Source organism: Bos javanicus, chromosome 1 (genome assembly GCF_032452875.1).
Source record: "Bos javanicus breed banteng chromosome 1, ARS-OSU_banteng_1.0, whole genome shotgun sequence".
NCBI classification, from domain to species: Eukaryota; Metazoa; Chordata; class Mammalia; order Artiodactyla; family Bovidae; genus Bos; species Bos javanicus.
Genome location: NC_083868.1, coordinates 578944 through 592892, shown reverse-complemented (window position 1 = coordinate 592892; position 13949 = coordinate 578944). Strand labels below are relative to the sequence as shown.

The window sequence follows — 13949 nt, the reverse complement described above, 5'->3', positions numbered from 1 at the left end:
GCATTCCCACCAACAGTGTAAGAGGGTTCCCTTTTCTCCACACCCTCTCCAGCATTTATTATTTGTAGACTTTTGGATCACAGCCATTCTGACTGGTGTGAAATGGTACCTCATAGTGGTTTTGATTTGCATTTCTCTGATAATGAGTGATGTTGAGCATCTTTTCATGTGTTTGTTAGCCATCTGTATGTCTTTTGGAGAAATGTCTATTTAGTTCTTTGCCCATTTTTTGATTGGGTCGTTTATTTTCTGGAGTTGAGCTGTAGGAGTTGCTTGTATATTTTTGAGATTAGTTGTTTGTCGGTTGCTTCATTTGCTATTATTTTCTCCCATTCTGAAGGCTGTCTTTTCACCTTGCTAATAGTTTCCTTTGATGTGCAGAAGCTTTTAAGGTTAATTAGGTCCCATTTGTTTATTTTTGCTTTTATTTCCAATATTCTGGGAGGTGGGTCATAGAGGATCCTGCTGTGATGTATGTCGGAGAGTGTTTTGCCTATGTTCTCCTCTAGGAGTTTTATAGTTTCTGGTCTTACGTTTAGATCTTTAATCCATTTTGAGTTTATTTTTGTGAATGGTGTTAGAAAGTGGTCCAATTGCTTTCCAGAATTTTGTTGTTTGCTGTCAGACATCAACAAGAATCAGTCTTAGGTACACCCATGTCCAATCCCTCCCAAACCCCCCTCCAATCTCCCTCTCCATCCAACCCTTCTGAATTGTTGAAGAGCCCCTCTTTGAGTTCCCCGAGTGATAGGGCAAATTCCCATTGGCCATCTATTTTATATATGGAATTGTTAGTTTCCATGTTACTCTTTCCATCCATCTCACCCTCTCCCCTCTTTCCCTTCACCCGTGTCTCTAAGTCCATTCTCTCTGTCTGTTTCTCCATTGCTGCCCTGCAAATAAATTTGTCAGTACCATCTTTCTAGACTCCATACATATGTGTTAGTATCAGATATTTATATTTCTCTTTCTGGCTTACTTCACTATGTATAATAGGGTCTAGGTTCATCCACTTCAATAGAAATGACTCAAATGCATTCCTCTTTACAGCTGAGTAATGTTCGTTTGTATATATGTACCACCACATCTTCATCCATTCATGTGTCGATGGCCATCTAAGTTACTTCCACGTTCTAGCTATCATGAACAGCACTGCAATGAACATTGGGGTGCATGTGTCTCTTTCCATTTTGATTTCTTTAGGGTATACTCCTAGGAGTGGAATTGCTGGGGCATATGGTGATTTTATTCCTAGTTTCTTAAGGAACCTGCATACCATCTTCCATAGTGGTTGTATCAACTTATCTTGCCATCAGCAGTGCAAGAATGTTCCCTTTCCCCCCATACCCTCTCCGGCATTCATTGTTTGTAGCCTTTTTTTATGATGGCCATTTTGGCTGGTGTGAAGTGGTATCTCATTGTGGCTGAGCAGTAAAGAATCTGCCTTCAGTGGGAGACCTAGGTTTGATCCCTGAGTCGGAAAGGAGGGCATGACAACCCACTCCAGTATTTTTGCCTGGAGGATCCAATGGACAGGGGAGCCTGGAAGGTTTCAGTCCTAAGGTGGCACAGAGTCAGACATTACTGAAGCAACTAAGCAGCAGCAGAGGTAACAGACTTTTGGTTGATGGCCATTCTGCCTGGTGTAAGATGGTATCTCAGTGTAGTTTTGATTTTTATTTCTACTGTGGTTATTTACCAAATCGACATTGACAAGATAGTGCTTGAGGCTTGAAAGTATTGCTGCATTTGGATTGTCAAGTTGATCTGCAAGGAACGTTTCAAGAGATGCAAAAGCATGGGAAATAGTAATAAATATGTGGGGCTACAATAACAGTAGTTAGCTTTAGTGATGTTTTAGTAAGTGCAAGCCATTTTGCATAGCTTAAGTAGCACGTGCAGAGTACCTTTATGACAGCCGTACTTGAAGTAACATAAAGTAACGGTGCCCTGTTTGAAGGTGGCAGCTATGGAAGGAGATAATAAGGGCCTGATCTCCTAGATGTGGCAGCCACTGCTTGGTGATGCAGCACCGTGTTTGAATTCAGCATCCTGGTTCTGTCATATAGCAACTGTGGGATCTTGGCAAAACCTGTGTTAACCAGGTTAAAGGTAGGGTATTTCTCCAAAAGTGATTAGGAAAACTTCATGCAACTCATTGTTATCATCCATTCTAGCAGAGTATCTCTGAGAGCCTTCCACAGAAGTATGTGGATCATTTACCTGGAACTGCTGGTCAAAGAGGAAAAAAGACATTAATTGGACAAGTAGAAGGTAAGAACTGTATTTTACAGAAAAATCATTTGACAGAACATTGATTGAAAATGGGAATGCTGATTCATTCTAATAGGCAAAGAAAATCACCTGTCAGATGGGTAGTGAGAAAAAAAGATGAGAAAAGGAGGGCAATTATGTATCTTATCAGGTGTCTACCACAGATTACATTGAGAATCCGGTTTAAGGAGCTAAATTATTAGTTCTTAGGCTTACTTTGCAGTCCACTGTTTAAGACTTTGTCCGGTTAAGATTCTCCAATGCAGGTGGTTCAGTTTCGATCCCTGCTCAGGGAATTAACATTCCATGTGACACATGACCAAAAACAAATTATTAGTTCTGTTTCAAGATACTTTATGACCTAAAGAAAGTCAAGAAATAAGAGGCAAGAGGGAATGAAGGATGAGAGAGGCAGAGGGTACACGGAGGAAATGAAGAAAAGGAAGCACAGGTCTGTGGGGGAAGGGGGCAATAAGTAATGAAGGTCTTTAGATAAAGGGAGAGTATTTGACATGGACAGTGAATTGGAAGTGAGCTTCTGGCACCAAAACTTGTCAGAGAAGAACAGCAAAGTTCTCGCCTCTTCCTGTTTACTCGTTATTAGGAAGACGTTCGGAACTGTGGTCCCTGGGCGTGCAGAGTGGTGTGTCATCCTCTGGGGGAGCGTGGGCATAGGTGCTCAGCTGTAATGTGTACAAATTGGTGTCATACAAAATGTGCTGCTTTCCAGCATTGTGTCACATGGGACAAAACAAGAGAGCTGGGAAGAAGGAGAGAACAGGATGCGTGATGGGGGAGACCAAGGAACCCACAGCCTCATAGAGAGTCCACTGGAAGGTTTCCAACTTCTAATGCCATTTCAGTTTGAGGGGACGTGTTCACGTGAGGAAACAGAGGTTGAGATTTCTGGAGAATGAATTAAGTTGAAGTCATGTAGAAGCAGACTTCATGTAGACCAGAGCTTCTCAAATTTTAATTAGTCACTTGGGGACCATGTGTGAAGTGCACATGCTGAGCAGGAGGTCTGAGATTCTGTGTTTCTAATAAGCTCTCCGAGTAGCAAGGGTGTAGCCTTGCATATAGAGAAATCTGGAAGAAGAGCATTGGATAATGCAGGACATAACAGGATCAAGGAAAAGCATTATTTTGTGTTTCTTTCTGAGTGTGTTTATAGCCAGAGAGAAGCAAAGAGTTGAAGTAGCAGTTATAGGTGTAAGATACCATTGCTAAGCAAAGAGGAGAAAGAAATGGTAGGTGTCAGGTAATGTTTAACGTTAGGACTCCTGTATGTTGTTTTCTGTTTTTCATGAACCCTCTGTTCCTTATCAGTTCCTGGTATACAGGAACAAGTGGAGCGGCACGCTATTCCCAGGACTGAGGTCACAGAACGGAATGCATACGTGGATTTCCTTCAGTAACTTTTACCCTACAGTAAAACTGTTTAGTCACGACCCTCTTACTCAAGATATGGATTGTCTTCTGGCCTTGTGGCGATTGTTATTCCTTGTTATTCCCTTGGTAACCATTGTTTTACATCTGGCTTTTGTTATTTTCTTAACTTTATTTTTTTGCCTAAAGCTTCCTTGTATAACAATATATAAACTCACACAAACATGAATAATGCACCCTTGTTCCACTGGAGACTTGGGTCTCCTGTGTCCTTCTTTGTTTCTCTGGCTAGTTCTTTGGAGCATGGAGGCCTGCCGAGCTCACTTTCCTGCCCAGGCTACCAAGACCTTGAGAAGACGCCCTGTGCCCTAGTGAGCAGTACAAGCCCTATTCTAGGGCTTTATTGGTTTACCACCTAACCCAGGGAATATTAGTCTCTCTCTTTTGCTTTCTTTTCATTGACTCCAATCCACCAGGCCCCAGTCTATAAAGAAGATCACAGGTAGGGATGATCCATAGAAAGGATGTCAAGAAGGAAGATTTAAGTCCACAGATCCAGATATTACTACCCTTTGGATAGGAGAGAATCTAGTGAAAGGACAAAGGGAGGAAAAGAAGGCCTTAGGGAGGTGAGTTTGGAGTTCATGAGGACACTTGATAGAACTCCTTCTAGATGACTTCAGTGTATTTGCCCTGAAAAGAGATAAGATCATTATTGCTCCAGAGAATCCTGGAGGTGGGAGGGAGTGCTAGAAGTGGGGGAAACCACAGACCCTCCGAGTAACTCTTAGGCATCAAAGATATATGTTGTGCTGGTATTTGTTATTCAAATTAGATTAATTTGAAAAAGGAGGCATTGACTTTTTTTTTTTTAAGATAGCTGATTCTTTGAAAGTTGTTTCATAGAAATCCTTTGAAGCATTAGTATGATGTACCAAACCAAACTAAATTTTGAAGCCAAACAGATTAATAGGGTTCATTCCCTAAATGCTAGAAATATTTTTAATAAATACTACGCTGATTTTGAAATGTGTAAGATTTTTAATTTCTAATAATTCTGTGGCAATTAAATGTATTATTTCCTTTTCATTATCTTTGGTGGATTCCGGTGTCTGTCTTACCAGCGTCCTAAGATCCCCCTAAAAACAAGACACTAAAACTGAATGTATTCAGTGCCAAGGCTGAGTGTGAGGATTCTGCTTGGTACTAACTCTGCATGAATGTACAGCTGGATTTCATATTTACATGTAATTAACTTTGTGTCCCTTTTTCCTTTTAGATTCTCCTGGGAAATATCCTAATGTGAAGGTAAAAAGGTTTATGATTTTGTCTTGAATTCTGAACTGTGGATCGTCTCCTATGTACATTATTTAGTAATCAACTTGTTTCCAAACCCCATTCAGCCAGCAGTCAGAATGAAAGAGTCTGCAGCTAATAAAACAGTCAGAATGAAGGATTTACAAATATCCAGTTCAGGTAAATTTTGCAGTACACAGTTAAGTCTGGAAAGAGGGACACTGAACTATTTGAAATGCTCATTCTTCATACTTCTAATATTTTCTTTGCAAATTTAATTGAAGAATTGGACATACACAAAGCAAATGTTATAGTTGATACTTGTGTCTTGAAATAAAAGATATTTACAAGGATAAGAACAAGAAATTTTTAAATTGTAAGCTTCAACTCAACATGTTTCTGTATATGCTTCAACACTCTGAAGTTCTCAATTTGGAATCTCTATACTTCTCAGGAACTCTCCGAGATTAAATTTTAGACTCTAAGTTTTTTCCAGTGTCCAAAAGTGCTTGTTTGAACTCGAACCTTTCCCTAGAGTAAAACTTCACTTGTTAATATGTCAGTTGTACTTCAGCTTATAATTGTTTCATTATAGTATTATTACACAGATGAATGTAGGACAATCAGATGTTTTGATGAGCAGGCTGTGTGTGTCTGTGTTTGTATGTGCATGTGTTTGTGTGTGTGTGTGAGTTTGTGGCATCTTTGATTATTAGAAGTAGGGGAAGTAATCATAATTTAATGACTATTGGATAGACATAATCTTTTGAAACAGTGATTCTGAAAGTTGTTGGCTTTAAGAAAGCTTGCTCCTTGGAAGGAGTTATGACCAACTTAGATAGCATATTCAAAAGCAGAGATATTACTTTGCCAACAAAGATTCATCTAGTCAAGGCTATGGTTTTTCCTGTGGTCATGTATGGATGTGAGAGTTGGACTGTGAAGAAGGCTGAGCGCCGAAGAATTGATGCTTTTGAACTGTGGTGTTGGAGAAGACTCTTGAGAGTCCCTTGGACTGCAAGGAGATCCAACCAGTCCATTCTGAAGGAGATCAGCCCTGGGATTTCTTTGGAAGGAATGATGCTGAAGCTGAAAGTCCAGTACTTTGGCCACCTCATGCGAAGTGTTGACTCATTGGAAAAGACTCTGATGCTAGGAGGGGTTGGGGGCAGGAGGAGAAGGGGACGACAGAGGATGAGATGGCTGGATGGCATCACTGACTCGATGGACGTGAATCTCAGTGAACTCCGGGAGTTGGTGATGGACAGGGAGGCCTGGCGTGCTGTGATTCATGGGGTTGCAAAGAGTCGGATACGACTGAGTGACTGATCTGATCTGATACTCTTAAAAATTATTGAGAATTCCAAGGAACTTTTGTTTATGTCTATTGATGTTTACTATATGGGAATTCAGTTGAGTTCAGTTGCTCAGTCGTGTCCGACTCTTTGCGACCTTATGGACTGCAGCACACCAGGCTTCACTGTCCATCAGAACTCCCAGAGTTTACTCAGACTCAAGCTCATCGAGTTGGTGATGTCATCCAATCATCTCATCCTCTGTCTTCCCCTTCTTCTCCCGCCTTCAGTCTTTGCCAGCATTAGGGTCTTTTCCAGTGAGTCAGTTCTTCACATCAGGTGCCCAAAGTATTGGAGTTTCAGCTTCAGCATCAGTCCTTTCAATTAATATTCAGGACTGAGTTCCCTTCGGATGGAGTGGTTGGAGATCCTTGCAGTCCAAGGGACTCTCAAGAGCCTTCTTCAACACTACAATTCAAAACCATCAATTCTTAGGTGTACAGCTTTCTGTACAGTCCAACTCTCACATTCATACATGACTACTGGAAAAACCATAGTTTGGACGAGACAGACTGATGTTGGCTAAGTAATGTCTCTGCTTTTTAATATGCTGTCAAGGATGGTCATAGCTTTTCTTCCAAGCAGCAAACATCTTTTAATTTCATGGGTGCAGTCACCATCTGCAATGATTTTGGAGCCCCCCCAAATAAAGTCTGTCACTGTTTCCATTCTTTCCCCATCTATTTGCATGAAGGGATGGGACCGGATGCCATGATCTGAGTTTTCTGAATGTTGAGTTTTAAACCAATCTTTCCACTCTCCTCTTTCACTTTCATCCAAAGGCTCTTTAGTTCTTCTTCGATTTCTGCTATAAAGGTGGTGTCATCTGCATATCTATGGTTATTGATATTTCTTCTGGATATCTTGATTTCAGCTTGTGCTTCATCCAGCCCAGAATTTTGCATGATGTACTCTGTGTATAAGTTAAATAAGCAGGGTGACAATATACAGCCTCGACATACTCCTTTCCCTATTTGGAATCAGTCTGTTGTTCCATGTCCAGTTCTAAGTGTTGCTTCTTGACCTGCATACAGATTTCTCAGGAGGTAGGTCAGGTGGTCTGGTATTCCCATCTCTTTAAGTATTTTCCAGTTTGTTGTGATCCACACAATTAGAAGCTTTTGGGTAGTCAATAAAGCAGAAGTAGATGTTTTTCTGGAACTCTCTTGCTTTTTCCATGACCCAGTGGATGTTGTCAGTTTGATCTCTGGTTCCTCTGCATTTTCTAAATCCAGCTTGAAAGTTTGGAAGTTCACATTTCGTGTTCTGTTGAGACCTGGCTGGGAGAATTTTGAGTATTACTTTGCTAGCGTGTGAGATGAGTGCAATTATGCAGTAGTTTGAGCATTCTTTGGCATTGCCTTTTGTTGGGATTGGAATGAAAATTGACCATTTCCAATCCTGTAGGCACTGCTGAGATTTCCAGATTTGCTGGCATATTGAGTGCAGCCCTTTCATAGCATCATCTGTTAGGATTTGAAGTAGCTCAACTGCAATTCCTTCACCTCCACTAGCTTTGTTCGTAGTGATGCTTCGTAAGGCCCACTTGACTTCGCATTCCAGGATGTCTGGCTCTAAGTAAAGGATCACACCATTGTGCTTATCTGGATCATGAAGATCTTTTCTATATTGTTTTTATGTGTGTGTTCTTACCACCTCTTCTTAATATCTTCTGCATCTGTTAGGTCCATACTACTTCTCTCCTTTATTGTGCCCATTTTTGCATGAAATGGTCCCCTGGTATCTCTAATTTTCTTGAAGAGACCTCTAGTCTTTCCCATTCTGTTGTTTTCCTCTATTTCTTTGCATCAACCACTGAGAAAGGCTTTCTTATCTCTCCTTGCTATTCTTTGGAACTCTGCATTCAAATGGGTATATTTTTCCTGTTCTCCCTTGCCTTTAGCTTCTCATCTTTTCTCAGCTATTTGTAAGGCCTTGTCAGACAACCATTTTGCCTGTTTGCATTTCTTTTTCTCTGGGATGTTCTTGATCAATGCCTCCTGTACAATGTTACAAATCTCCATCCATAGTTCTTCAGGCACTCTGTCTATCAAAACTAATCCTTGAATCTATTTGTCATGTCTACTGTATAACCCTAAGGGATTTGATTTAGGTCATACCTGGATGGTCTAATGGTTTTCCCTACTTTCTTCAATTTAAGTCTGAATTTTGCAATAAGGAGTTCATGATCTGAGCCACAGTCAGCTCCCGGTCTTGTTTTTGCTGACTGTATAGAGCGTCTCCATCTTTGGCTGCAAAGAATAGAATCAGTCTGATTTCATCATTGACTGTCTGGTGATGTCCGTGTGTAGAGTCTTCTCTTGTGTTGTTGGAAGAGGATGTTTGCTATGACCAGTACATTCTCTTGGCAAAGCTCTGTTTGCCTTTGTCCTGCTTCATTTTGTACTCCAAGGCCAAATTTAACTGTTACTCCAGGTATCTCATGAATTCCTTCTTGTACATTCCAGTCCCCTATATTGAAAAGAACATCTTTTTTCGGTGTTAGTTCTAGAAGGTCTTGTAGGTCATCATAGAACTGTTCAACCTCAGCTTGTTCAGTGTTACTGGTCAGAGCATATACTTGCATTATTGTGATATTGTATGGTTTGCCTTGGAAATGAACAGAGATCATTCTGTCATTTTTGAGATTGCATCCAAGTACTGCATTTGGGACTCTTGTTGACTGTGATGGCTACACCATTTGCTCTAAGGGATTCTTGCCCACAGTAGTGGACATAATGTTCATCTGAGTTAAATTCACCCATTCCAGTCCATTTGGGGGCTTCCCTCGTAGCTCAGTTGGTAAAGAATCTACCTGCCATGCAGGAGACCCGAGTTCAATGCCTGGGTCAGGAAGATCTCCTGAGGAAAGAAATGGCAACCCACCCCAGCATTCTTGCTTGGAAAATCCTATCTCCAGAGGAGTCTGGCGAGCTACAAATAGCCCATGGGGTCAGAAGCATCAGACACGACTTACTGCCTAAACCACAAACCAGTTCCTTTTAGCTCACTGATTCCTAAAATGTCGATGTTCACTCTTGTCATCTCCTGCTTGACCACTTCAATTTCCCTTGATTCATGGACCTGACATTCCAGGTTCCTATGCAGTATTGCTCTTTACAGCCTTGGACTTGACTCCCATCACCAGTCACATCCACAGCTAGGTGTTGTTTTTGATTTGGCTCCATCTCTTCATTCTTTCTGGATTTATTTCTCCACCAATCTCTAGTAGCATATTGGACACCTACTGACCTGCTGATGGGGAGTTCATCTTTCAGTGTCCTATCTTTTTGTCTTTTCATTCTGTTCATGGGGTTCTCAAGGCAAGAATACTGAAGTGGTTTGACATTCCCTTCTCCAGTGGACCATGTTTTGTCAGAATGTTCCAGCATAGCCCGACTCTCTTAGATGGCCCATCACGGCATGGCTTGCTCATAATTTCATTGAGTTAGACAAGTCTGTGGTCCATGTGATCAGTTTGGTTTGTTTTCTGTGATTGAAGTTTTCAGTCTGCTTGCCCTCTGATGGATAAGGATAAGAAGCTTATGGATTCTTTACCAACTGAGCTATAGGGAAGCCCTGAAACTTCCTGATGGGAAATACTGATTGAGAGGGAAACTGGATCCTGTTCTGATGGGCGGGGCCATGCTCTGTAAATCTTTAATCCAATTTTCTGTTGATGGGTGGGGCTGTGTTCCCTCCCTGTTGTTTGACCTGAGGCCAAACTATGGTGGAGGTAATGAAGATAATGGCACCTCCTTCAACAGGTCCCATGCATGCACTGCAGCACTCAGTTATCCTGACCGTGCATCAGGCCACCTCCAACCCTCGCCTCAGCCAGAGACTCCTAGAAATAAAACTAAAAAAGGCACACACAATCATAATAGCTAATTCCATTCGTCACTAGAGTTCTTATATCACATATCCTGTCTCTGGAGAACTTCTGTGTACACTCAGAACATAATTGAGCATGCAATTACGTTTAGAGTTGTTGTGAAAAGAGTTTTGACCTCTTGGATCCCCTGGCCCAGTGCGTCTTTGGACTTCAGGGATTCTCAGGGCACACTACAGAACCACCATTTAAAACCATTGGCATGGTTGGATGTGAAATGATAAAGGAAGCCTTGTGTTGACACGGGGTTTAAAGTTTAACTTTTACATTTCTTGTTTGTCTCTTTGATTTCTCTGAAGAAATTTAGACCTGAGAGTTCCTTTTTTGTTAAGCAAATATTTCTGTATTGCGTTCATTCTTCCCTCATGGTGCTCTGTGCTCTTTGGATCTAGTGTTGTCCTAGACTTATCCTATTTTCACATGGAAACAATTGGTCACCCACAAGACTATCAGGTCTTATATAAGTTTATGATATCTATCCAGGACTTAAAAATCAGTCCTGAAGATATTGATAATCTGAGGAAAGACCATCTCATTGTAATTAAAGAAGTTGTCATTGGTGGTAGTGTTCAGTCGCTAAGTCGAGTCCAATTCTTTGTGAGCCCATGGGCTGCAGCATGCTAGGCCTCCCTGTGCCTCACCATCTCCCAGAGTTTGCCCAAGTTCATATCCATTGCATCAGTGATGCTATCCCACCATCTCATCCTCTGCCATCCCCTTCTCCTCCTGCCCTCAATCTTTCCCAGCATCAGGGGATTTTCCAGTGATTTTCCAGTGATTCAGCTCTTCACATCAGTTGCCCAAAGTATTGGAGCTTTAGTTTCAGCATCAGTCCTTCCAGTGAATATTCAGCATTTATTTCTCTTAGGATTGACTGGTTTGATCTCTTTGCTGTCCAAGGGACTCTCAGATGTCTTCTCTAGCACCACTCTTTGAAAGCATCAATTCTTCAGTGCTCAGCCTTCTTTATGGTCCAACTCTCACATCTGTACATGACTACTGAAGACCATGGCTTTGGCTGTATGGACCTTTGTCAGCAAAGTGATGTCTTTGCTTTTTAATGTTGTCTAGGTTTGTAACATTAATTAAAGTAGTAACATTCATTAAAAGTGTTTTTAAAACCATGGTCTCTAGAGCACACAGTATTATAAGGCACAATTAAGTGTAAAATAAGGTAGATGTACATTTTCTTAATAATATACTTGTATGTTGAAAAATAGTCATGTATGGATGTGAGAGTTAGACTATAAAGAAAGCTGAATGCAGAAGAATTGATGCTTTTGAACTGTAGTGTTGGAGAAGACTCTTGAGAGTCCCTTGGACTACAATGAGATCCATTCAGTCCATCCTAAAAGAAATCAGTCCTGGGTGTTCATTGGAAGGACTGATGTTGAAGCTGAAACTCCAATATTTTGGCCACCTAATGCAAAGAGCTGACTCATTTGAAAAGACCCTGATATTGGGAAAGATTGAGGGCAGGAAGAGAAGGGGACGACAGAGGATGAGATGGTTGGATGGCATCACTGACACAATGGACATGAGTTTGGGTAGACTCCAGGAGTTGGTGATGTACAGGGAGGCCTGGCATGCTGCAGTTCATGAGGTCGCAAAGAGTCAGACATGACTGATTGACTGAACTGAACTGAACTGATGTTGAAAAAATAATTATTGGTAAAGTTCTTATGGAATACAGAATATGTAATAGAAGTTTAGTGAATCAAAATCAGTAATACTAGGCAATTAAAAAGTAGAAGAAATGAGACACACTAGTTTACATCTCTTCATGAATGATGGTGACCTGTGAGATACTGTAAGCTGTGAAGGACTAGTGAGTTTCAGGGGAGAGGAGGGCATGGAACTGATTCTCTGAAGAAAGACTTTGTACAAGTTAGTCAGAGTTGTATTCTCACATTCTAATAAGTGGAGACTTTGTTTTCACATTTTTCAAATGGGGCTTCTGCTGCTTTGAGCCTCAATAATGAGACTTGTCAAAGAGCCAGGCATTTGAAAGTTGATGGTCAGTGTGCATTTGTGTCCCATTCAATGACCAAAAGTCAGTCAGCATCCACAGAATTTGGACAGAAGACCATAATAGATAAAATGAAGATGAAGACTGTAACAGTGTTCCTGGTAGGGAATTACTCTCTCTGTCAGCTATGCAAGTTGGAGCTGCCAGGAAACAGAGGAAGCAAAGAAGGTAATACAGAAGCCCAGAGCACTCAGCTGTGGGCCACCTGGGCATGGCCTTACCATCCTTCTGATGGTTCCAAATTAGATTCTGTGGCAAAGTTTACCTTGTGCTGACTCCTTTTATGCAGCCTACAGCCAATCAATACCTCTTAGCAAGGTGTTTGCGTTCTCCATCTGACCAAAGTAATACAATAAATAACAAAGAGAGTTAGGAAAATGTAAGTTCATTCAGGCTGGTGTTTAGCATACACCTGAGAGTGGGTAGCAGGATTACATTTAGAACTCTGGGACTAGTTGGGAGACTAGGTAGCCATCTAGAGACTGCCTTCTCAAAATGGGACTTCATACCAGTGTTTTTATATGGCTGTCAATTCATAAGAATTAGTCATGATTATATTCAGTATAACTGCAAAAGCAACTCTGATACCAAATACTAAAATATTTTTTGTGTTTTCTGTGACTTCATATTTTTTAGAATTAGCTTTCCCAGTGGGAGTGGGAGTCATGGGAAATTTGCTACATAGTACCTCCTTCTCAGCTGTGTCCACATAGTATGTCAACTTGTTTTAGTATTTGTAATGAATTAAGAGTTCACAAGAAAAGTTGGTATAAAGGAGTGGTGTATCACTTAAAAGCAGTATATAGAAGTCAATTCTGATTCTATTAGGATGCCCAGTCTATTGAGTAACCACATCTAAGAAAGTGTTGTCCATAAATACTAACTAATTTAGCACCCTTAATCAGTCATATGGTCAGGACTATGGTAAGTTATTCTTTTCTATCTTCACCTTGCATTTACAGAATATTCTCAGTTATCTCCTAGAATAGTGACCACAGGCTCTAAACTCAACGTGTTTGTCTTTTTTTCTTTTAATCTATACAACTGAGTCATTTGCTCTTGTCTCTCCATGAACTTGGTAGGTCCAGGAAAAACAAATTAAAAAAAAAAAATGCCTACATGAGTCCCTTCAACACTGGATGATGTGAGATAGGAAAACTACAAAATAGAAAAATAGATAGAAGCTGCTTCAGTCAATTCATGTTGATCATTTTCTTCTCAGCCAGTACATTTTATAAAATAGCTAGCAGTTATTTTATCCTTCAGGGCCCTTGGATTTGTACATTTATTGGTTTCTTAAAGATTTATTCTATACTGTACCCTGAAAGTTTTATATCCTAAATATTTCTGTAAACAATCCCTCAGTTCAGGCCTCCATCACCTTGTTATTCCCAGTATTAATGCCTTCAGATTCACCTTCCTCTGGTTATTCGTATGTCCTTCAGGTTCCTCCCTCCCGTGGTCTTCAGAGTCACCAATCTCAAAAGCACACGTGACCATGAGGCACTCTGAGTCACATTAATGTCTAGACCTCTTAAAGCACCGTTGATGCTCTCATAATTTGACTTCTGCCTGACCCTCTATCTCTAGCCCTTTCAGTCCTTTGCTCTAGAATTCTGAACTGCTGCTGGTGCCCTCGTCGCTTGTCCCTGTTGCTGTTATTCAGTCGCTCAGTCGTGTCTGATTCTATATGGCCCCATGGACCACAGCACAC

General features: G+C 40.9%; 1 long non-coding RNA gene across 8 annotated transcripts in view; it reads left to right on the top strand.

The window, feature by feature from the left end:
- Positions 1 to 13949, top strand: part of LOC133257929 (uncharacterized) — a 76644-nt gene that overhangs the window by 39243 nt on the left and 23452 nt on the right. For 5 of the 8 annotated variants that reach the window (XR_009740199.1, XR_009740016.1, XR_009740329.1 and 2 more), the window contains 2 exons: positions 2178 to 4971; positions 5067 to 5139. This is a non-coding gene — a long non-coding RNA (uncharacterized LOC133257929). The remainder of the gene's footprint in view (positions 1 to 2177; positions 4972 to 5066; positions 5140 to 13949) is intronic. The other 3 variants (XR_009740258.1, XR_009740101.1, XR_009740385.1) reach the window with 3 other exon arrangements.